This window comes from Nyctereutes procyonoides, unplaced genomic scaffold, assembly GCF_905146905.1.
Source record: "Nyctereutes procyonoides isolate TBG_1078 unplaced genomic scaffold, NYPRO_anot_genome, whole genome shotgun sequence".
NCBI classification, from domain to species: Eukaryota; Metazoa; Chordata; class Mammalia; order Carnivora; family Canidae; genus Nyctereutes; species Nyctereutes procyonoides.
The window spans coordinates 68,867,998-68,893,540 of NW_026575125.1; the positions used below are offsets into that span (position 1 = coordinate 68,867,998).

At 38.3% G+C, this 25,543-nt stretch overlaps 1 protein-coding gene and 1 pseudogene across 3 annotated transcripts in view; one reads left to right on the top strand and one right to left on the bottom strand.

The window, feature by feature from the left end:
- The window catches only part of DIAPH2 (diaphanous related formin 2), a 1,101,152-nt gene that overhangs the window by 652,484 nt on the left and 423,125 nt on the right, over positions 1-25,543 (top strand). The window lies entirely within an intron of this gene.
- On the bottom strand, positions 2,665-3,431 carry LOC129517683 (proteasome subunit alpha type-1-like; annotated as a pseudogene).

Sequence of the window (25,543 nt, forward strand, 5' to 3'; positions counted from 1 at the left end):
ATCAATTAGTAAAATCTGTAACTTACAAAAAAAGTATAAAAACAATTAAAAGGCAAATGTTATACTGTGGGAAATAGTTAAAACATATGTAACATCTAAACATACTTTTCAGAAATTATGGGTATCAGAATTAATTTCTATTTTACTAGTCAAGTATAAGTTAAGTAAGTACAGTATAGTCCCTTGAGGTGTGTTTTGGAAATTGCCACTGACTAGTCTCATTGGTAAAATGGGAAATGATTAAAAGCAGATAGATTGCTGATAAATAGAAAGTAGTTCAAACCCTAAGATCACCCACACCACCCTACCATTTTGCAAATTAATGTGTTGATATATTATGTTCTGCATATTAATGAAATAGAAGGGAAGCTAATACAATCTATTGTTAAAAGAAAAAATCACGAGTCATCCATGGGACAGTGATAAGTGTGACTGTATATTTGTAAGCAGAAGAGCTATGGTGCCTGGGTGGCTCAGTTGTTTAAGTATCTGCCTTTGGCTCAGGTCATGATCCCAGGACCCTGGGATCAAGCCCTGTGTCAGTCTCCCTGCTTAGCAGAGAGTCTGCTTCTCCCTCTCCCGCTGCTTGTGCTCTCTTTCATTCACTCTCTCTCCCAAATAAATAAATAAAATCTTATAAAAATATATAAGCAGAAGAGTTTAAATCAGTATCTAGATAGTCAATTATAGAAAGTAAAAATAACATGAATAAATGAATGCATAAATAAAGCACAATTATTTGATATGATGCCATTGTTTTTCCAATTAAAATAAGGCAATCCTGGCAAGATTTGATTACATGTAATTAAAAACTATGGAATACAAATATGAAAGAATATAATACATCTTAAACCATTAGTCAAATGAAACACATGGTAATAGTTGCATAGCATAGCAAAGCTTGGTAGCTTATAATCATACACAGAAAAATCTGCACACACATCGGTGTGGGGGTGTAGTTTAGTTATATTGCAATGCATGAAGAAAAAAACAATAAAAAGGGGATTTTCAGCATTGTATTTTATCTTATTTCATTCAGTTCTACGTTACTGCCTTATCTGTTTCAAAGCTAAGCGAGATATAACAGAAGATTGTGACATTAGGATATCATCAGATACTAACAGAAATTTGTTGAAAGAAAATATGATTCTAGTGGTGTGAAATTCACAAGACTAACATCGAGAGATTTGTCATCAAATGTTAATAAAGAAGTAGTAGAGATACCAATAAAGAAATAGCTTGAAATGCTTCAATTTGAGCTGATACTGAAAGTTTGTTACAGTAAGAGGAAAAATATTCACTATTCCTTTACCAACAACTTTCAAGATTAAAACACAGAAAATGGGTTGTATAATTATTTAAAGGAGATTTATATGTTGAGAATATGTTTTAAAATCTGATGTACATGTGATTTCATTCAGGAAACGCAAATGAAAAATATTTTTAATAAAATACTTAACTCATTCCATTGATTATAATGAATAACTCCATTATTTTCATTATTTAATTATGAAGTAGATTGATGGATTATATCAGTATTAGAGAAATTTGGGGGATATTCATTGCAGATGATGGCTATAAAGTATACTCTAATTTATGTTAATGTCTATATGTATATAAACATGTAACTCAATACATTGCATGAGGAATATAATTTGTTCTCACTACACACTTATGAATTAGGTAGTAAGCATTTTTCTTCTGGCATGTGAGAAGGCATACAGGGAGCATGTGGGCATGTTTAATAAAACAGGCAGCAACAACACAAGAAATAATGTGTTTACCTTCCATTTAATTTTCCTTCTCCAATTACACATTATTTTATCTTTATGTATTTTTCTCAAACTTCCTAATACCCCCCTAATGTACAGGCTTCAATTTGTATATATTCTTCATTTTAAGACTTCGCTTAATTAGAGTAATCTAGGTACATAAAAAGGAGAAACATTTGGGGTTTTTTTAAGGCTTTTTAAAATGATTTTATTTATTTATTCATAAGAATACACAGAGAGGAGAGAGAGAGAGAGGCAGAGACACAGGCAGAGGGAGAAGCAGGCTCCATGCAGGGAGCCTGACATGGGACTCGATCCTGGGTCTCCAGGATCACACCCTGGGCTGAAGGCAGCGCTAAACCGCTGAGCCACCTAGGCTCCCCGAAAAGGAGAAACATTTGGATGGTTATTCATGTGATATAAGGTTATAGCATAAGTTACTCTTATAAACTTTTTATGGGTATCTAATAATTGATTCAATATATAAAAAATAGCCTATTTTTTAAAAAAGAATCCTGGAGTAGAAAATGAGCTATATCTATATTTAAAAGGTATTTAAGGTCCTTCACTTATTTTTTTTTTTTTGGCAGGTGAAACAATTTTATTTCACAGTTGTCTTTAAAACCACAAAGACACTATGTTCTTCATATAAAAACATCAGTACAGATAACTATACTTTCTAGAAAATGATTATATAGACCCTCTCAAAGAAAAATGCACACCATTATATGGTTCAGACAAGTTACTTGGGAAAAACACATCTGGACTGATTCCTAAAACATACCATAAGACCACTCTGTGTCTTTTGGTTCAAAGTATAGATTATTGTCATCACTAAGGTCTCCCTGCATTCTTACATATTTGATAATACACATATAGACTGGTTTGTGACTTAATGCTCCATTAGTTCATCAGCATTTTCTGCAGGTTCATCAGCAGGTTGAGCAGGCTGTGCCTTTCTCTGTGGTCTTTCTTCAAGACCTTTCAGGAATGGAGATATATCATCATCATCATAAATCATAAACTCCAAGTCTTTACCAACAATTCCAATGGAAACATTTTTTTGTAAGTAGGTCCTGTTCTGCAGCAAGTGTCTCTCGTAAGGCACGCAGACCATGTTTAACCAGTTCATTCAAATTGCACTCCATAAACTCAGACATATGTCTCTCCATGTATGTACGAGCTGATGGAGAACGGGCTCCAATGGACATGGCTCTACAGTCAAAATAGTTGACAGATGGACAGGTTTGGAAAATGTGAGGGCCCATGTCATCATAACCAGCAATAAGCAATCCAACACCATATGGTCTCCAGCCATATTGTTGTGTTGGTATCTGGGTCTTGCTTCCAATTAAAGATACAAGACGAGACACAGGAAGAGGTCTGTCAAATATAAATCTGGAATCCAAACACTCCTGGCACATAAAATTACATAACAGTCTAGCATCAGCAGTAAGTCCCGCAATTGAGATACCAATATGGTTATCAACATGGAGAATTTTCTTCTGATGAGCTTCAAGCTCTGACTGTGCTCTGTTCAATGCAACCAACACTGCATGGTTTTTGATTTCAGACCAACTGTGGCTGAACCTTGTTTGACAGCTTCCATTTCATATTCAATTTGATGAATCCTGCCCTGAGGGCTCCAAACAGTGACATCATTGTCATACTGTTTGCAAAGGTTCCAGCAGGGTTCTGGCTACAGCCTCCTGCAGAGGTGTGGATTCAAGAGCTAGGGTGCTTCACTTATTATTATGACATTTGTTTCCATTCTTTTGTTTACCAGGGGCAGGGGAGGGTGATGTTTATATATACAGATTACAGAATTCTTACCTTCCAGTGAATGTTCAGTAGTCTTCACCTTTTCTCTAGGCTAAGTTTGAAGCATTTAGATCATTTTTTTATCTTGACCACAACCAAGTCAGCTGTCAAGGACTAAGATATTTGCTAGTGCTATTTGCCTAGGTTGTTCTTTCAAAACCATTTATTTTAATTATTTTTTTTAATTTTTTTTATTTTTTTTATTCATGATAGGCACACAGTGAGAGAGAGAGAGAGAGGCAGAGACACAGGCAGAGGGGGAAGCAGGCTCCATGCACCGGGAGCCCGATGTGGGATTCGATCCCGGGTCTCCAGGATCGCGCCCTGGGCCAAAGGCAGGCGCCAAACAGCTGCGCCACCCAGGGATCCCTATTTTAATTATTATTTTGTTTGTGTGTGTTGCCTAAGCCTTGTGTATTTCTAGTTGCATAAAAATAAATAGGAAACAAATGACTGTTCAGTATTCTGAAGCAAGCCAGATATGTTTGCATCATTTACAGAGCTTTATAGGACTCAGGCAGAGACTGTCAGATTCATGGTAATCAGCTGAATATCATTTGTTTCTTTCAAAAGACAATGAGAATAAAAGATGCATATGTCATGAATGTGGAGAAGGTCATATCATGTTTAATGAAAAATCTCACTGGATGACACTAATGAGATGTATAAGAAACCTAAGAATACCATGTTTTATCTTAAACATGCTGGTCAAATCAGTGGGGGAGGGGAGAAAAGAAAAAGTATATATACATGTATATTATGCATATATATAAGGAATATAATATTATAATATCTCTTTTAAGCTAGAACTGTCCAGTATTGTAATTGGTTGCAGCAGTCTTTCCTATAAAAAAAGTTACAGAGGTTATGAAACTAGAATGTATTTAATTTGAATATGTATATCCATATATATATAAGCATAAATGCATTTGAATTTGTATTTAAGGTACATACATTTATAATCAATAAATGTTTATCTTTATATAAAATGTCATTTACAAGTTTATAGAATCAACAATGTCCTAAGTATATTGTTTCTTCCCTACTTTTATTTCATGAAAATTATTAAGTGCTTCAAGCAGTCTGTACCAGATACCACATTTTTATCTATTAGTGCAGTGATAAGTATAGACAAATAAGCACTTGATGGGTTTAAACAAATATAATGAACTTTACCTATATAGTTTAAGCAATGTTGCTCTCCTTTATCATAAAGATAGTGATTTCCCAACACATTCACTTGATCTCTCCATTCCTGACAGCTCTCAAATCCCCCTCACACTTTGACAACATTGTACTCTGCTAAGAAAGGAAAATGGGAGATATACTTTATATTTCAAATATATTAGGTTGACATGTGAGCTGTGGTCATTTTTATTAAAAGTGAAGGGAAATACATGTAGAAAGGAGAATTAAGAAACAGAAAATAAGATGTCTTAGGAAGGTGGAGGCAGGGTGGTTAACAGGTGGGAAGAAAAGGCTAGCCATCAGCATGTTTTAGCAGGAAGACAGTGCTCACTGAATTTTTCCCTTTTCCTATTTTTGCATTCTCCTCTTACAATATCAACCACCCATCATCTAAACAATCACCCAAACAGAGTTGTTGTCTGTGTGTGTGTGTGTGTGTATATATATATATATATTTTTACATATTTATGCCTAACACATATAAAATCACTTAGTATAAAAACTGATAATTAGGGCTGGTAAAAATAACTTGCCTTATGATATATAATTAAAATTGCTTTTATTCCATATATACATAGAATATATGTATATATACATACACATATGTGTCTATATATAAAGATGTGTATTTATAATGTATACTAATATTTGCCAGTGACAGTGTAATTCTGCATTCCAGTCGGCCAAGCAAACATTTATGGAAAGCTTGCTCTAGGGATACTTATTCTTTCACATCATGCTCCTTGTCCCTTTATTGAGGCAATTCTGTTTTTTTGTTTTGTTTTGTTTTTTGTTTTTCCTTTTCATTTTCTCTCCCAGAATGTTCTAGTTCTTGGGAAATATTAGTCTTCACAGGACTGGAGCTGGTGCCTTTGCGTACCAACTGCTGTTGTTTTAAGGCCTAATTTGAACCAAATATGAGTGGAAGTTGAGAAAAGACTTCCTTAAACCATGGTGATATTAGTAGCAACTTAATGCTTTGGATTTTAGTCTGATTTCTATGGAACTGAATTATTTGAAACTTTCTTTAGCCATGAAGAAATCTGAATATATGGTATCTTATACTTCGTTTCATGACTTAAGTACTTTTTAAAGGTTACCTAACTTTAAAAGAGCTGAATCAGGATAATATAAGTATATGCCTTTTTTATCGGCACTCTTCAACTCTTCGTCTTTTGGACTACTTCTGGAAATGACACATTATAAAAAGACCAACTATTTAAATATTGGAATGATTGTGAATATACTTGTTATAGAGTCCTAAAACACTGTTTCATACTCATTGTGGAGTTTAATAAGGAAATTGAATACTATGTCATAAAATCTTTTTCAACTGGGCACGTTAAAAAACTTGGAACATGCTAAAAATGTATAGAGACATTTATAATGCACATATTCAAATGGTCAATTTATAGTATCTATATGCCTTAGTCATATCTCATGTGATGCAGAGCAATAAACATTTTTGTTTGACCTATTTTAAACTCTTCTGAGATTATGCTAAAACATTTTTTAAAAAAATTAGTGACTTTAAAGTAGCATGTTTGACAAAAAAATCAAGATAGTCATACTTATCAAGGGTCAGGGGCTGCTTTCAAGATGCTGTTGGGGTCAGAAAAAAAAAAGATGCTGTTGGGGTCAGGCACACACATTAAAAGCATCCTTAGCCAGACTATCACTTGGCAGAGTTATTTTTATGGGCTTTGACTTTGTTTCTATGTCTCAGGAATTACCTTGACTGTGTTTTCTAAACATGCTCTGGATTTTGGCATCTCCCTCATTCAGGTCTCAGTATCTCATAGTGACATCCAGTTATCTCCTCATTTCCTCTTGGTATTTGCCACTGCCAATCACTTGGGCAATAAATCAAACTTAATGTCAATTATTGAATTTTAGCACCGCTCCTCACCAATCATCATGCCAGCAGATGTTTTATTGGTGTTTCTGACCAAAATAATAGCTGAACTGGATATCTCCATATAGCACTTATAAAAAAATCAATATAGTAAAAAATGTTATCAAATATATAGTATAGATACCATATAACCATCTACAGAGATCAGTTGAAATATTTTAACAGGGATCCCTGGGTGGTTCAGTGGTTTAGCGCCTGCCTACGGCCCAGGGGGTGATCCTGGAGACCTGGGATTGAGTCCCATGTTGGGCTCCCTGCATGGAGCCTGCTTCTCCCTCTGCCTGTGTCTCTGCCTCTGTGTGTGTGTGTGTGTGTGTGTCGTGAATAAATAAATAAAATCTTTTAAAAATGAAATATTTTAACACTATAAACATAAAACCAAGTTAGGTTGAAAGCTGCTCTTACAGCAGGCACAGATGGGCATCTTTTAGGATTGTCTATGGGAAGTTTGTGACAACAATAATAATATCAAGAGTGGCAACAGTGATAATGGTTTTATCTCACATTTATATGTTCTAAGTATTTTACATGAATTTATTTAATCCTTACAACAACCTTGTGACAGTAAGAATCATTATCATTCCATTATATAGGTGATAAAACTGAGAGGCTAACATGCTCAAAGTTAGAAAGCTTGGAAGTAGAAGAACCAGAATTTGACCCCTATTGTTTTTTTTCATGCATCAAACTAAAATAGTAAGATTTGTCTTACCTTCTGCCTTGTACTTGATTAATTAAACCTCAAGGTGCTACACAAAGATAATACTTTCAGTAAGTTGTGCTTATTATCCATTACCCCTATATTTAGTAGACAAAACTATACACACTGGTGATTTTCCTACTGAAATTCTTTTTTTTTTTAATTTGTAAAAGGAAGAACTTTGCCACCAGGGTTAATCATCATAGAAATGAAAAACTTCTGATGTCTTTCTCTAGAAATATTCTTTATATCCCTCTGTCCATCCATTCAGAACTTACTTTGTGGCCAACACTATAATAGGTGATAAGAATATGATAGTAAATAAGATATGTTCCCTGTTTAAAAAAAAAAAAAAAACTTACTTGAACTCAAGAAGAGAATAGAAACCCATTTGTCTTTGTTGATTATATATTCACTTTCTTGAAGGCAGATTAACTCTCAAGGACTCAACCAGTTCTGTGATTTAGGTTGTAAGAATAAATTTCACTTCAAAATAGAATTTAATTTGCCTTAATTGGTGTCAGTGTGTTTTCATACTAGTTTGAATTAGCTACTATTTTAGTAGCTAATTAATGCATTAGCTACCATTAGATAAGTTTGCTTTATCTGTTAACTACTTTTGCCAAAAGGGAATCTTTTACACAATTTTATATAAATGTAATGTGAAACATAGCCTGCTTTCTGTGGCAAATATAGTTTGGGAGGAATATAGAATTTCTGAGTGTTTAAAGATAATAAAATATTATAACAAATATTCTTACAAAAAATGTCTTTGGAGTAGGATGCTCATTCTGTTTGTTAAGAATTAATTGGATTATTATATAAGCCTTTGCATTATTTGAATTTTATTGTATTTATTTTTGAACATTAAAGAAACAAAAGGGAGATCCCTGGGTGGCTCAGTGGTTTAGGGCCTGCCTTCGACTCAGGGCATGATCCAGGAGTCCCGGGATCGAGTCACACATCAGGCTTCCTGCATGGAGCCTGCTTCTCCCTCTGCCTCTCTGCCTCTCTCTCTCTCTCTCTCTCTCTCTCTCTCTCTCTCTCTCTCTGTGTCGCTCATGAATAAACAGATAAAATCTTAAAAAAAAAAAAAGAAAAAAGGTTGTTTTTCATTATCTCTTCTATCAAGAATCTAAGACTTGATCAGTAATTTTTTGTCTCTGTTTTTGAGGGGTTTTTTTGGGCATCACTCTTTGTCTATGCGCAATGTTTATAGAATCACATATTCTTTATGTGAGTTTATGACACTTGGTATTTTTAAAGCATGATATTCTTCCAGTGTTGCTACATTTTCTTCATAATTATTTTTATTTAATGTGTAATCTTGACTCCAATTGATGTGCCAAACTTATCAATTCTGTATTGTACTATAGGACATAAAGACCTCTAATCTTTCCCTATTTAAAATAACTTTTTAAATATTTATTTATTTATTTATGATAGACATAGAGAAAGAGAGAGAGAGGCAGAGACACCTGAGGAGGGAGAAGCAGGCTCCATGCCAGGAGCCCGACGTGGGACTTGATCCCGGGACTCCAGGATCAAGCCCCGGGCCAAAGGCAGGCGCCAAACCGCTGAGCCACCCAGGGATCCCCCCTATTTAAAATAATTTTATAATTTCTCTCTTTAACTATATATATGTTTCCTTGATTTATTTCTGTGAGATGTGCCAAGACTTGAAAACATTTCTCTACTCTTGAATTTTTTAGAAAAGTATCTTCCAGGAGGATTGTATAAATGTACACAATCATATATCAGTTTCACCATGACCTCAAAAACACTAGTTTTTATCTACTTGTTTATGGTACTTCTACTTCCAAAGAGGGATTGAGACAGCTGGTCATGAAAAGAAATGAGCACACAAATTCAACAAAATGTAAAAATAAAAATGAGACTTTAAAAAAATTGTGCCAGGGATCCCTGGTTGGCGCAGGGGTTTAGCGCCTGCCTTTGGCCTAGGGCGCAATACTGGACACCCAGGATCGAATCCCACGTCGGGCTTCCGGTGCATGGAGCCTGCTTCTCCCTCTGCCTGTGTCTCTGCCTCTCTCTCTCTCTGTGTGACTATCATAAAAAAAAATAATAAAAAAATTGTGCCAATAATTGTACAATGGTAACCTATTTTCTTATAAATACCTGAGACAATGAATGAAAGATAACATTTTCCCATGTTTTAAATTAATTTTACCATTTCCTTTTTGCTTTTTCCATTTACTGATTTAGGTCAAGTGTTTTGCTCTTTAATATGAATTCTTTATATAGCATGTATTCACTGTAAATGTTGCACCATTTTCTGTTTTTTTTTTTAATTTTTCTTAATAATAAATTTATTTTTTATTGGTGTTCAATTTACCAACATACAGAATAACACCCAGTGCTCATCCCGTCAAGTGCACCCCTCAGTGCCCGTCACTCATTCCCCCCACCCCCCGCCCTCCTCCCCTTCCACCACCCCTAGTTTGTTTTCCAGAGTTAGGAGTCTTTATGTTCTGTCTCCCTTTCTGATATTTCCCACACATTTATTCTCCCTTCCCTTCTATTCCCTTTCACTATTATTCATATTCCCCAAATGAATGAGAACATACAATGTTTGTCCTTCTCCGATTGACTTACTTCACTCAGCATAATACCCTCCAGTTCCATCCACGTGGAAGCAAATGGTGGATATTTGTCATTTCTAATGGCTGAGTAATATTCCATTGTATACATAAACCACATCTTCTTTATCCATTCATCTTTCGATGGACACCGAGGCTCCTTCCACAGTTTGGCTATTGTGGACATGGCTGCTATAAACATCGGTGTGCAGGTGTCCCGGCGTTTCATTGCATCTGTATCTTTGGGGTAAATCCCCAACAGTGCAATTGCTGGGTCGTAGGGCAGGTCTATTTTTAACTCTTTGAGGAACCTCCACACAGTTTTCCAGAGTGGCTGCACCAGTTCACATTCCCACCAACAGTGTAAGAGGGTTCCCTTTTCTCCGCATCTTCTCCAAATTTGTGGTTCCCTGCCTTGTTAATTTTCCCCATTCTCACTGGTGTGAGGGGGTATCTCATTGTGGTTTTGATTTGTATTTCCCTGATGGCAGTGATGCATTTTCTCATGTGCATGTTGGCCATGTCTATGTCTTCCTCTGTCAGATTTCTCTTCATATCTTTTGCCCATTTCATGATTGGATTGTTTGTTTCTTTGGTGTTGAGTTTAAGAAGTTCTTTATAGATCTTGGAAACTAGCCCTTTATCTGATATGTCATTTGCAAATATCTTCTCCCATTCTGTAGGTTGTCTTGTAGTTTTGTTGACTGTATCCTTTGCTGTGCAAAAGATTCTTATCTTGATGAAGTCCCAATAGTTCATTTTTGCTTTTGTTTCTTTTGCCTTCGTGGATGTATCTTGCAAGAAGTTACTGTGGCTGAGTTCAAAAACGGTGTTGCCTCTGTTCCCCTCTAGGATTTTGATGGAATCTTGTCTCATATTTAGATCTTTCATCCATTTTGAGTTTATCTTTGTGTATGGTGAAAGATAGTGGTCTAGTTTCATTCTTCTGCATGTGGATGTCCCATTTTCCCAGCACCATTTATTGAAGAGACTGTCTTTCTTCCAGTGGATCGTCTTTCCTCCTTTATCGAATATTAGTTGACCATAAAGTTCAGGTTCTACTTCTGGGTTCTCTATTCTGTTCCATTGATCTATGTGTCTGTTTTTGTGCCAGTACCACACTGTCTTGATGACCACAGCTTTGTAGTACAACCTGAAATCTGGCATTGTGATGCCCCCAGATATGGTTTTCTTTTTTAAAATTCCCCTGGCTATTCGGGGTCTTTTCTGATTCCACACAAATCTTAAAATAATTTGTTCTAACTCTCTGAGGAAAGTCCATGGTATTTTGATAGGGATTGCATTAAACGTGTAAATTGCCCTGGGTAACATTGACATTTTCACACTATTATTTCTGCCAATCCATGAGCATGGAATATTTTTCCATACTTTGTGTCTTCCTCAATTTCTTTCAGAAGTGTTCTTTAGTTTTTAGGGTATAGATCCTTTACTTCTTTGGTTAGGTTTATTCCAAGGTATCTTATGCTTTTGGGTGCAATTGTAAATGCGATTGACTCCTTAATTTCTCTTTCTTCAGTCTCATTGTTAGTGTATAGGAATGCCATTGATTTCTGGGCATTGATTTTGTATCCTGCCACGCTGCCAAATTGCTGTATGAGTTCTAGCAATCGTGGGGTGGAGGCTTTTGGGTTTTCTATGTAGAGTATCATGTCATCGGCAAAGAGGGAGAGTTTGACTTCTTCTTTGCCAATTTGAATGCCTTTAATGTCTTTTTGTTGTCTGATTGCTGAGGCTAGGACTTACAATACTATGTTGAATAGCAGTGGTGAGAGTGGACATCCCTGTCTTGTTCCTGATCTTAGGGGAAAGGCTCCCTGTGCTTCCCCATTGAGAATGATATTTGCTGTAGGCTTTTCGTAGATGGCTTTTAAGATGTCGAGGAATGTTTCCTCTATCCCTACACTCTGAAGAGTTTTGATCAGGAATGGATGCTGTATTTTGTCAAATGCTTTCTCTGCATCTAATGAGAGGATCATATAGTTCTTGTTTTTTCTCTTGCTGATATGATGAATCACATTGATTGTTTTACGAGTGTTGAACCAGCCTTGTGTCCCGGGGATAAATCCTACTTAGTCATGGTGAATAATTTTCTTAATGTACTATTGGATCCGATTGGCTAGTATCTTGTTGAGAATTTTTGCATCCATGTTCATCAGGGATATTGGTCTGTAATTCTCCTTTTTGGTGGGGTCTTTGTCTGGTTTTGGGATTAAGGTGACGCTGGCCTCATAGAACGAGTTTGGAAGTACTCCATCTCTTTCTGTCTTTCCAAATAGCTTTAGTAGAATAGGTATGATTTCTTCTTTAAACGTTTTATAGAATTCCCCTGGAAGCCATCTGGCCCTGGACTCTTGTGTCTTGGGAGGTTTTTGATGACTGCTTCAATTTCCTCCCTGGTTATTGACCTGTTCAGGTTTTCTATTTCTTCCTGTTCCAGTTTTGGTACTTTGTGGCTTTCCAGGAATGCGTCCATTTCTTCTAGATTACCTAATTTATTGGCGTAGAGCTGTTCATAATATGTTTTTAAAATCGTTTGTATTTCCTTGGTGTTGGTAGTGATCTCCCCTTTCTCATTCATGATTTTATTAATTTGAGTCTTCTCTCTCTTCTTTTTAATAAGGTTGGCTAATGCTTTATCTATCTTATTAACTCTTTGAAAGAGCTAACTCCTGGTTTTGTTGTTCTGTTCCACTGTTCTTCTGGTCTTGATTTCGTTGAGTTCTGCTCGAATCTTAATTAACTCTCTTCTTCTGCTGGGTGTAGTGTCTATCTGCTGTTTTTTCTCTACCTCCTTTATGTATAAGGTTAGCTTTTGTATTTGAGTTCTTTCCAGTTTTTGGATGGATGCTTGTATTGTGATGTATTTCCCCCTCAGGACTGCTTTTGCTGCATCCCAAAGATTTTGAATGGTTGTATCTTCATTCTCCTTAGTTTCCATGAATCTTTTTAATTCTTGCTTAATTTCCTGGTTGACCCTTTCATCTTTTAGCAGGATGGTCCTTAACCTCCACGTGTTTGAGGTCCTTCCAAATTTCTTGTTGTGATTTAGTTCTAATTTCAAGGCATTATGGTCTGAGAATATGCAGGGGACGATCTCAATCTTTTGGTATCGGTTCAGACCTGATTTGTGACCCAGTATGTGGTCTATTCTGGAGAAAGTTCCATGTGCACTTGAGAAGAATGTGTATTCAGTTGAGTTTGGATGTAAAGTTCTGTAGATATCTGTGAAATCCATCTGGTCCAGTGTATCATTTAAAGCTCTCGTTTCTTTGGAGATGTTGTGCTTAGAACACCTATCGAGTATAGAAAGAACTAGATTGAAGTCACCAAGTATAAGTGTATTATTATCTAATTATTTCTTCACGTTAGTTATTAATTGATTTAAGTATTTGGCAGTTCCCACATTCGGGGCATATATATTGAAGATTGTTAAGTCCTCTTGTTGGATAGATCCTTGAAGTATGATGTAGCGTCCCTCTTCATTTCTCACTACAGTCTTTGGGATAAATTTTCAGTTTATCTGATGGCTACCCCTGCTTTCTTTTGAGAACCATTTGAATGGTAAATGATTCTCCAACCTTTTATTTTCAGGCTGTAGGTGTCCTTCTGTCTAAAATGAGTCTCTTGTAGACAGCAAATAGATGGGTCCTGCTTTTTTATCCAGTCTGAAACCCTGCGCCTTTTGATGGGGTCATTAAGCCCGTTCACGTTCAGAGTTACTATTGACAGATATGAGTTTAGTGTCATCATGACATCTATTCAGTCCTTGTTTTTGTGGATTGTTCCACTGAACTTCTTCTTAAAGGGGAATTTTAAGAGTCCCCCTTAAAATTTCTTGCAGAGCTGGTTTGGAGGTCACATATTCTTTCAGTTCCTGCCTGTCTTGGAAGCTCTTTATCTCTCCTTCCATTTTGAATGAGAGCCTTGCTGGATAAAGTATTCTTGGTTGCATGTTCTTCTCATTTAGGACCCTGAATATATCCTGCCAGCCCTTTCTGGCCTGCCAGGTCTCTGTGGAGAGGTCGCTGTTACCCTAATACTCCTCCCTATAAAAGTCAGGGATTTCTTGTCTCTTGCTGCTTTAAGGATCTTCTCTTTATCTTTGGAATTTGCAAGCTTCACTATTAAATGTCGAGGTATTGAACGTTTTTTATTGATTTTAGGGGGGTATCTCTGTATTTCCTGGATCTGAATGCCTGGTTCCCTTCCCAGATTAGGAAAGTTTTCAGCTATGATTTGTTCAAACACATATTCTGGCCCTCTGTCCCTTTCGGCGCCCTCGGGAACCCCAATTAAACGTAGGTTTTTCTTCCTCAGGCTGTCACTTATTTCCCTTAATCTATCCTCATCGTCTTTTAATTGTCTCTTTTTTCCTCAGTTTTCCCTCTTTGCCATTAACTTGTCTTCTATGTCACTCACTCGTTCTTCCACCTCGTTAACCCTCGTCGTTAGGACTTCTAGTTTGGATTGCATCTCATTCAATTGATTTTTAATTTCTGCCTGATTGGATCTAAATTCTGCAGTCATGAAGTCTCCTGAGTCCTTTATGCTTTTTTCTAGAGCCACCAGTAGCTGTATAATAGTGCTTCTGAATTGGCTTTCTGACATTGAATTGTAATCCAGATTTTGTAACTCTGTAGGAAAGAGGACTGTTTCTGATTCTTTCTTTTGAGGTGAGGTTTTCCTTCTAGTCATTTTGCTCAGTGCAAAGTGGCCAAAAACAATTTGTATTGGGAAAAGGAGAAAAAGAGAGGAGAGAAAGAAGGAAAGAAAAGAGAAAAAGAAAAAAGAAAAATGGAAGAAAAAAAGAACAAAACAGAAGAAAAGGAGAAAGAAAAAGAAAGAAAGGAAAAAAAGGGGTGGGGGAAGCAAATAGAATTCAAAAAGAAAAAAAAAAAACACGGTGGAGTATCTTCTGTTTCTGTACACTTTAAGTCCCTTGACTTCCCCTGGAACTTGTCCGTCTAGCTGGTCTTCTGGGGGAGGGGCCTGCTGTGCTGATTTTTAAGTGTTAACACTTGGGGGAGCTGCTCTGCCCCTGCCTGGTGCAGGGCTCAGTGGGGGTTGTTTACCCCTAGGGTCCCTGGACACCAGTGGCGGCGGCCAGCTCTGGAGCCCTGGATTCAGCCCCTGCAGTAACCCCGAAGCTCTCTGTCTCCAGGGCCTGGAGGCTCCGGGGCGGGGCCGCTGATCTGCTCAGCTCGGGGCAGGAGCGTCCTTGCTGTCCTGGGCCCTCCTAGCCTCTGCTTGTCCCGGGGCGAGGCCGGATCCTGGGCTGTGTCCCAGCGCCCTGTGCTCCGGAGCCTGTGCTGTTGGATTCGCGCTCCCGGTGGCCCAGCCCGCTCTGGGAAGCCACCGCCGGAGCCCCTCCGAGCTGCTCCCGGAGCCGCGCAGCCCCCTCCGCGCGTAGCCTCTTCCTCTCCCGGAGCCACCTCCGTGCTGCTCCTGGCCGCGCAGCCCCCTCCGCGCGGACCCGCCGCCCGAGCCCCTGGGAGTTGCTCCAGGTCCCTCCGCGCGCGCTGCAGCCCTTAGGGAGCTCAGCGCGCTCTCCCTGGGGCGCAGGTGTCTGTTAGTGTCCCCGGGAGCCCGAGGGCATCCGCGCCCTCCTGGGTCCTGCTCTAACTCCCTGCGGGCCCCTTTCCGCCCGGGAAGGTTGGTGCAGCTCCTGCTTCTCCGGGATGGGGCTCTCCTGTCCTGGGGACACTCGCTCCGGCCTTAGCCCGGCTCCTCGCGGGGCCCCTCCCCCTCGAGGCCTTTTGTTCCTTTATTTCTTTTTCCCCGTCTTCCTACCTTGATAGAAGCGCGAACTCTTCTCACTGTAGCGTTCCAGCTGTTCTCTCTTTAAATCTCAGGCCGAATTCGTAGATTTTCAGGATGATTTGAAGGTTATCTAGGTAGTTTGGTGGGGCCAGGTGATTTGGGGACCCTACTCTTCAGCCATCTTGCCCCTCCTCCATTTTCTGTTTAATTCTAGATGTATGCTTATAATTGTCACAAATCTTATCAAGAATTGTACCTGTGATTTAGAATATTTGTTTTGCAAATAGTAATGTACTTTCAACTTATTTAACTTTGTAGTAAAATAACTTGATTTGGAATCATAGATACCAATTGATTTTATAGGTCCATCAGAACTGTTATTATGGGCAACCCAGGTGGCTCAGTGGTTTAGCGCCACCTTCAGCCCAGGGCCTGCTCCTGGAGACCCAGGATCAAGTTCCAAGTCGGGCTCCCTGCATGGAACCTGCTTCTCCCTTTGCCTGTGTCTCTGCCTCTCTCTCTCTCTCTGTGTCTCTCATGAATAAATAAATAATATATTAAAAGAACTGTTATTATAGGCTAACTACATCCTATCTGTATGTACATTTATCATCCTTTCAATATGATTTGAACAGAAGTCTGTTCTTCACTAGTATAGCTCTTAGTATTTTTTAGACATGCCACACTTTCCTTTTTTATATAGGAAAATCTCACTATTTTCTACTTTACTTTTCTAATATTGTATTTGTCCTGGGTTTTGTTCATTCTGGGATTTCACAAACACTGTTGTTATGTGGTTATGACACTGATGAGATGCTGATTTATGGAATTAACATGGACATGTGCAAACTATTTTATGATACTGACATAACAAGAAACCAGTTCAGAGCCATGATTGAGACCAGGAGTTACTGAGGTTCAACAGTTTCTATTCCACAGAGTGCCAATTTGTCCCAAATGATTGATGACATTCTCCTGCCCTATTCTTCACAGATTGCAATCTAGAGCTTTGTAGATACCTGCTTCATTAAGCATGATCCCAAAATGTCATTAAATATATTTCTTAGATTGAATGTCTCATTAAAATCTGATGAGGTCAGAAGCTACTTTGGGCTGGACTTGTTATGAAGCACTCTAATCTTAAAATTTTGTTCTGTCCTTGTTGGTAAAGCAAATGGACAAGACAGTGAAATCAATATACAGTGCACTTTATCTTTGACAAACTGAAATACTGTTTTGTTAAAAGAGGCTCATGAAAGAGGGATTAAAATTATGCAAAAAAGCAGATCAACATAGAGTGAATCTACAATCTTATATATTACTGAATATTATCTTATTTTAATCCTATTTTGCTTTATTTGGACAAATAGAATGTATCTACTTAATTAAATGAGATACTGACCTCCCCCTAGCTCCATGTGGAAAGTAGTGTTTTTATTTTTTATTTTTTATTTTTTTGTTGTACAAGGTGAGATGAAAGTATGGGTAATATTCTGTTTTATGTAAAAGGAATTATCTCGATGGTCATTTTTCTTACCTTATGGAATATATGTGTACCTCAAAACAAAACAAACAACCGTGTAACAATTGTATGTCTTTTTTATTTTCCATTATAGAATCGGGGACATGGTTCTAGGCTGGTATGGGTAAGAGATAGATAAAGGAGGTGAATCCTTTGGTAGACTATATTGAAATTCCTTTGTGAGCAAGGAATTAAGATGTTGGACAGCCTTGGGTCATATTGGCCGTTAAAGTATAACTTTTAGATGTGTCCTTAGGGTTCGAAATACCATCTAACAAATGATTTTTCTCTCTTGACTCCTATATCCCACTCCCCAGCCACTGCCATGCTGTACACTCAAAACATATGAATTCCACTCCTGTGTACCATTCCCCTAACTCAACACCAGACTTTATAGAAATCCAATTTTCTGTTTTTCTTCTGACTCTCTACATAACACAGTTAGAGAGCTACTTTGCAATCTAACATTTTGTAAATAAGTAGTGTCATCTAATATTTGTACACTGTTACCTAACGGCTTGAATGTGAAGCTTTTCACTTCGTAAACCTGTTAGTTTGGATCTAATCAAATGTGAAATTCTGAATATTTCCCCTTGTGTATACGGATATCAATACTCTTCTAGTATAAAACATAGATTTCACTGAGAAAGAAAACCTAAAAAAAAATAAAAATAATAAAAAAAAAAGAAAACCTAACAAACCAGAGATCCATAAACACTTAGAACAATTGGCCTAAAGATTTATCAGTCAACCTCCATATTTGATGACAGGGCAAGAAAAGAAAATCTGCAACCATTTCAACATTACTAAAATAATGTCCTGGGATTGTACCCTTCCATGGAATGATACATTTTAGTTCTAAAATCCTTAAGCATTATTAACCCGACATGAAATAATATGTCATTCCCTTCCTTATTCCCTCTTCTACTGTGTAAAAAATTTCCCATTGAGCATTAAGTACGCCATTTTTTAAAGACTTTGTTTATTGATGACAGACACACAGAGAGAGGCAGAGACACAGGCAGGAGGAGAATCAGGCTCCATGCAGGGAATCCAGTGCAGAACTTGACCCAGGACCCCAGGATCATGCCTTGAGTCAAAGGCAGAAGCTCAACCACTGAGCCACCCAGGCATCCCCAAAAATGCCATGTGAATTAACATTGTGAAGCCTAGGTAAGTGTAGATAAAATTGTAAAACATGAGTGGACAGGGTGGCAAAAAATTAATGATAGTTATCAGTCTGATTCAGGGCATGCGAAAATAAATAATGATCCTGATTTTGTATCTTGTAGGTTTTTCAAGAAAAGGCATATTTAGAACCTTTGGTTTGGGTTTTGCTTAAATCATTAGCTGCATTACTAAGGAGGCCTGATATTGGTTTTAACTTGTTTATATAGCCCAAGAATCAAGATCCTATTTTTTTACCTTTTTCATTAAAAAAATAAGAAACATACATTATGTGATACTGAATAATATGAATCCTGGTTTTTGTAAAATTTGGGTTATTAAAGATGAAAGCAGTATTTGGTGGGTAGGTAGGTGAGTAAGGGATACTATAAGATTTAGAATCATAGGAACTAACTTTGATTCCTTACTCTGCAAGTGACTACTTGTGTCATGTTAGACATGTTTATAACTTCTCCCAACATCTGTTTCCTCCTATAAAATAACTGTAATTATCACATTTGCTTCTTTGAGGGTGTTACTAAAATTAAATGAAATAACCTTACTTAAAAAGTGTCTTATTTATTCCATATACAAGAGCATCCATGATTTCTTTGTATATTTTTTATTGCAGTTCGATTTGCCAACATATAAGAACCAAAAAAAAAAAAAAGAAAAAAGAACCAGTGCTCATCCAGTCAAGTGCACCCCTCAGTGCCCGTCACCCAGGCACCCCACCCCCCTACCCACCTACCATTCCACTACCCTTTGATCATTTCCCGGAGTTAGGAGTCTCTCGTGTTCTGTCACACTCTCCGGTATTTCCCACTCATTTTCTCTCCTTTCCCCTATGATCCCTTTCACTATTTTTTATAATCCCTATATGAATGAAACCATATGATGTTTGTCCTTCTATGATTGACATACTTCATTCAGCATAATACCCACCAGTTCTATCCACTTTGAAGCAATGGTAGGTATTCATCGTTTCTAATGGCTGAGTAATATTCCATCATATATATATATACCACATCTTCTTTATCCATTCATCTGTCTTTGGAAACCGAGGCTCCTTCCACAGTTTGGCTATTGTGGAAAATGCTGCTATAAACATTGGGGTGGAGGTGTCCTGGCATTTCACTCCATCTGTATCCTTGGAGTAAATACCCAGCAGTGAAATTGCTGGGTCGTAGGGCAGATCTATTTTTAACTCTTGGAGGAACCTCCACACAGTTTTCCAGAGTGGCTGCACCAGTTCACATTCCCACCAACAGTGCAAGAGGGTTCCCCTTTCTCCACATCCTCTCCAACATTTGTGGTTTCCTGCCTTGTTAATTTTCCCCATTCTCACTGGTGTGACGTGGTATCTCATTGTGGTTTTGATTTGGATTTCCCTGATGGCAAGTGATACGGAGCATTTTCTCTTGTGCTTCTTGGCCATGTGTATGTCTCCTTTGGTGAAATTTCTGTTCATGTCTTTCACCCATTTCATGATTGGATTGTTTGTTTCCTGAGTGTTGAGTTTCATAAGTTCTTTATAGGTCTTGGATACTAGTCCTTTATCTGATAGGTCATTTGCAAATATCTTCTCCCATTCTGTAGGTTGTCTTCTAGTTTTGTTGACTGTTTCTTTTGCTGTGCAGAAGCTTTTTATCTTGATGAAGTACCAATAGTTCATTTTTGCTTTTTTTCCCTTGCCTTCATAGATGTATCCTGCAAGAAGTTGCTGTGGCCAAGTTCAAAAAGGATGTTACCTGTGTTCTCCTCTAGGATTTTGATAGATTCTTGTTTCACATTTAGATCTTTCATCGATTTTGAGTTTATCTTTGTGTATGGTGTAAGAGAATGGTGTAGTTTTATACTTCTCCACGAGGCTGCCCAATTTTCCCGACACCATTTATTGAAGAGACTGTCCTTTTTACAATGGATGGTCTTTCCTGCCTTGTCGAATGTTAGTTGACCATAGAGTTGAGGGCCCATTCCTGGGTTCTCTATTCTGTTCCATTGACCTATGTGTCTGTTTTTGTGCCAGTACCACACTCTCTTGATGACCACAGCTTTGTAGTACAAGCTGAAATCTGGCATTGTGATGCCCACAGATATGGTTTTCTTTTTCAATATTCCCCTGGCTATTCGGGGTCTTTTCTGATTCCACACAAATCTTAAGATGATTTGTTACCAACTCTGAAGAAAGTCCATGGTATTTTGATAGGGATTGCATTGAATGTGTAAATTGCCCTGGGTAACATGGACATTTTCACAATATTAATTCTGCCAATCCATGAGCATGGAATATTTTTCCATCTCTTTGTGTCTTCCTCCATTTCTTTTAGAAGGGTTCTATAGTTTTTAGGGTATAGATCCTTTACCACTTTGGTTAGGTTTATTCCTAGGTATCTTAGGCTTTGGGGTGCAATTGTAAATGGGATTGACTCCTTAATTTCACTTTCTTTAATCTCATTATTAGTGTATAGAAATGCCACTGACTTCTGGGCATTGATTTTGTATCCTGCCACACTGCCAAATTGCTGTATGAGTTCTAACAATCTTGGGGTGGAGTCTTTTGGGTTTTCTATGTAGAGTGTCATGTCATCTGGGAAGAGGGAGAGTTTGACTACTTCTTGGCCAATTTGAATGCCTTTTTTTTTTCTTTTTGTTTGGTTGCTGAGGCTACTACTTCTAATACTATATTGAATAGCATCGATGAGAGTAGACATCCTGTGGTGTTCCTGATCTTATGGGAAAGGCTCCCAATGTTTGTCATTGACAATGATATTTGCTGTGGGCTTTTCGTAGATGGCTTTTAAAATGCTGAGGAATGTTCTCTCTATCCCTACACTCTGAGTTTGATCAAGAATGGATGCTGTATTTTGTCAAATGCTTTCTCTGCATCTATGAAGAGGATCATATGGTTCTTGTTTTTTTTCTTGTTGATATGATCTATCACTTGATTTTTTTAACACATATTGAACCAGCCTTGCATCATGGGGATAAATCCCACTTGGTCATAGTGAGTAATCCTCTTAATGAACTGTTGGGTCCTATTGGCTAGTATGTTGTTGAGAAATTTTGCATCTGTGTTCATCAGGGATATTGGTCTATAATTCTCCTTTTTGGTGTAGTCTTTGTCTCGTCTTGGAACTAAGGTGATGTGGTGATGTGGTGCTCATAAAACGAGTTTGGAAGTATTCTGTTCCTTTCTATCCTTTGGAATAGCTCTAGCAGAATAGGTATTATTTCTTCTTTAAACGTTTGATAGAATTACCCTGGGAAGCCATCTGGCCCTGGACTTTTGTGTCTTGGGAGGTTTTTGATGACTGCTTCAATTTCATCCCTGGTTATTGGCCTGTTCACGTTTTATATTCCTTCCTGTTCCAGTTTTGTGGTTTTCCAGAAATGTGTCCATTTCCTCTAGAGTGCCTGTTTTATTGGCGTATAACTTCTCATAATATGTTTTTAAAATCATTTCTATTTCCTTGGTATTGGTTGTGATCTCTCCTATTTCATACATGATTTTATTAATTTGAGTCTTTTCTTTCTTTTTAATAAGGCTGGCTAATGGTTTATCTATCTTATTAACTCTTTGAAAGAGCCAACTCCTGGTTTTGTTCATCTGTTCTGTAGGTCTTCTGGTCTCTATTTCATTGAGTTCTGCTCGAATCTTTATTAAGTCTTTTTTACTGCTTGGTGTAGGTTTTATTTGCTGTTCTTTCTCCAGTTCCTGTTTTTGTGGATTATTTCTTTGGGCTTCCTCTTTCTTTTACAGGATACTCCTTAATATTTCTTGCAGAGTGGGTTTAGTGCTTTCATATTCTTTCAGTTTCTGCCTCTCTTGGAAGCTCTTTATCTCTCCCATTCTGATTGAGAGCCCTGCTGGAAAAAGTATTCTTGGTTGTATGTTGTTCTCATTTAGTACCCTCAATATATCCTGCCAGCCCTTCTGGCCTGCCAGGTCTCTGTGGAGAGGTCTGCTGTTAATCTAATATTTCTCCCCATATAAATTAAGACTTTCTTGTCTCTCACTGCTTTAAGGATTTTCTCTTTATCTTTGGAATTTGCAAGTTTCACTCCTAAATGTCTAGGTGTTGAAAAGTTTTTATTGATTTTGGGGAGACCTCTCTATCTCCTGGATCTGAATGCCTGTTTCCCTCCACCAATTAGGGAAGTTCTCAGTTATGATTTGTTCAAATATGCTTTCTGGCTCTCTGTCCCTCTTGGCACTCTCTGGAACCCTAATTATACATAGATTCTTCCTTCTGAGGCAATCATTTATTTTCCTTAACCTTTCCTCATGGTCTTTTAATTGTGTTTCTCTTTTTTCCTCAGCTTCCTTCCTTGCTATCAATTTTTCTTCTATATCGCTCACTCTTTCTTCCACCTCACTAACCCTTGTCATTAGGACCTCCAGTTTGGATTGCATCTGATTTAATTTATTTTTAATTACAGCCTGATTTGATCTAAATTATGCAGTCATGAATTCTCTAGAATTCTTTATGTTTTTTTTCCAGAGCCACCAGTAGCTTTATAATTGTACTTCTGAAATGGCTTTCTCACCTCAAATTGTAATCCAAATTTTGTAACTCTGTGGCAGAGAGTACTGTTTCTGATTCTTTCTTTTGTTTTGAGTTCTTCCTTCTAATCATTGTGCTCAGTGCAAAGTGGCTGTATGAGTGGGCTGAGTCAAGAATAACAATTATAACCTAAGTAAATTTCACCCTGGATGATTCCAAAGAGGTCAGAGACCAGGAATTGCAAACAAAAATCAGAATGAAATAAAACAAAAGGACCAATAAAGTCAAAAATAAATTTTAAAACAAATTAGTAAAAAATAAAAGGCCAGGAATCCCAAAGAAGAAGAAAAAAAGTGAAAAACAAAAGTAAAGAGGAAAAAAGAAAGAGAAGAGAAAAAGGAGGGGTTTGGGAGGTGGTGGTGGTGACTAAGTTATAGTGGAGGGAGAATGTAGTCTACCTGCAGCTCCTAGAGGGTGATCCTCTTGTGGCTGAGTATATTAAGTTCTGTATGTTAGAAGATGCTCAGACCCAAATTTATATAAACCAGCAATACTTGTAGAGAGCCCCAACATTGACCATCAAAATTTAAATGAGATAAAAGAGGGCAGAAGAGTGGGAATGAAGAGAGAACATAATCTCATAGAATGAACCAACATGGTATACCACTTGGTTCGGGTGCAGGCTGGTCATGTTTAGAAGGTATTAACTTCTACCATTGTAGAACAAAATTAGGCAGAGAAAACAAAAAACAAGACAAAACAAAAATATCTTGTATATCACCCAAAATTAAGTTGAGTATGTTGAAGGGAATCTAGAAGTGAAAAATATGTGTAAGACCTGTAATTGTAGAAATATGAAAGTCAAAAAGGAAGAAATGTAAAAGTGAAGAGGTGTTAAAAATTGTTGTTAAGGTGGGAAAAGAGAAAAAAATTGGAAATTTATAATCTGATGTAAAAAGGAGTTGTAATGGAAAAAGGAGAAAAACAAAAAGGAGGGGTACCCTCTGGTCCTATACTGTAAATCCCTCACCTTCCCCTGGAGCTGTCTAGCACTGTTCCACCAAGAACTTGCTCTTCCCCTGTCCTTCCACCTGATCTTCTGGGGGAGAGGCCTGTTGTGCTGATTCTCAGGTGTTTGCAGGGCTCAATTGGAGCGGTTTGTCCTGTGAGGCCCCTGTTCCCTGGGGGCCCCGCTCTGTCTCGAGCACAGGGTGATGCAAGGAGGAACAACAACAGTGGCGGAGGCCAGCTCTCCAGCTCTGGAGTCAGCTCCCACAGTAACTACCACAGTCTCCCAGTCCACTGGCCTGGATGCTCCGGGGGTGGGGGGCGCTGATTTGGACAGCTTGGGGGCACCCGGGGGGCAGGAGAGTCTCCGGTGTCCTGTGCCCTCCCCGCCTCTGCCTGTACTGGGGGGGAGTGTAGGATCTTGGGCTGTTTCCCCCAGCGCCCTGGGATCTGGGGCCTGCGCTGTCTGAATCGCGCTCCTGGGGCCGCTCAGCCCCCTCCGCCCAGAGCTGCCACCTGAGCTTCTCTCAAGGCCCTGCCGGGTGCGTGCTCCAGCCCTTTACCGCGCTTGACCGCTGTGTGTGGTGCGCTCCCCCCCCCCAGGGTGCACTTCCTCTGTTAGCAACCCGGCAACCTGGAGGCTTCACTGCCCCTCCTGTGATCCTGCCTGATTTCCCTGCCAAGCACTTTTCTGCTCGGGAAGAATCCGGTACAGATTTTTAAAGTTCCTATTTCTCAGGGGCTGAGCTTTCCTGTGTCAGAGGCTCTAGCTGCCAGTCTTAGCCCGGCTCCTCGCGGGGACCCTCCCTCTCTTGATTCCTTTTTTATTTTATTTTTTTCCACCTTCCTACCTTGTTAGAAGGAAAAACCTTCTCTCTCTAGCATTCCAGCTGTTCTCTCTTTAAATCTCAGGTCGAATTCGTAGATGTTCAGGATGATTTGAAAGTTATCTATGTAAATTGGTGGGGCAGGAGAGTTGAGGACCTTACTCCTCTACCATCTTGCCCCGCCCCCTTCTAGTTTTTGTTTGTTTGTTTGTTTGTTTCTTTTTTTTTTCTTGAGGAATAGCAGTGATGCAAAAGTGGAAGTAGAGCTCTAAAGAGAAACTGCCCTGGTGAAGGTATATTCTTACTCATTGTTGTAGCTTTATTTTTATCCCAAGCTAGACTTTTCATATTTCTGCAACATGATTTTTCATCTTGCTCACCAAACGATTATCGTTTATAGCTGTCAGAATGCAACAGATTTGTTATATGCAAAATACTCATTGTTGAGAATTATAGGCCACTTAAAAGATTGGCAAGGACAAATTAGAACTGAAAATAGGTCTCTCAACAGTCATGTGAAATCACAGCAGTAATTCAGTAAGTTCTCAGGAATATTTTCCTTTTGTGGTTGGAAGGGAAGTGTATGTTTTGATATTATTTGCAGTAGAAACACTGGGTGTAAAAAATTACACCTATATTTATTGTCCAACCACATTTGTTAGGTAAGGCATTTTTCTTCTTCCCAGATGGACCTCACCTTTTGTCAAAACGTTATCTCCTTTGCTATCCTTTGT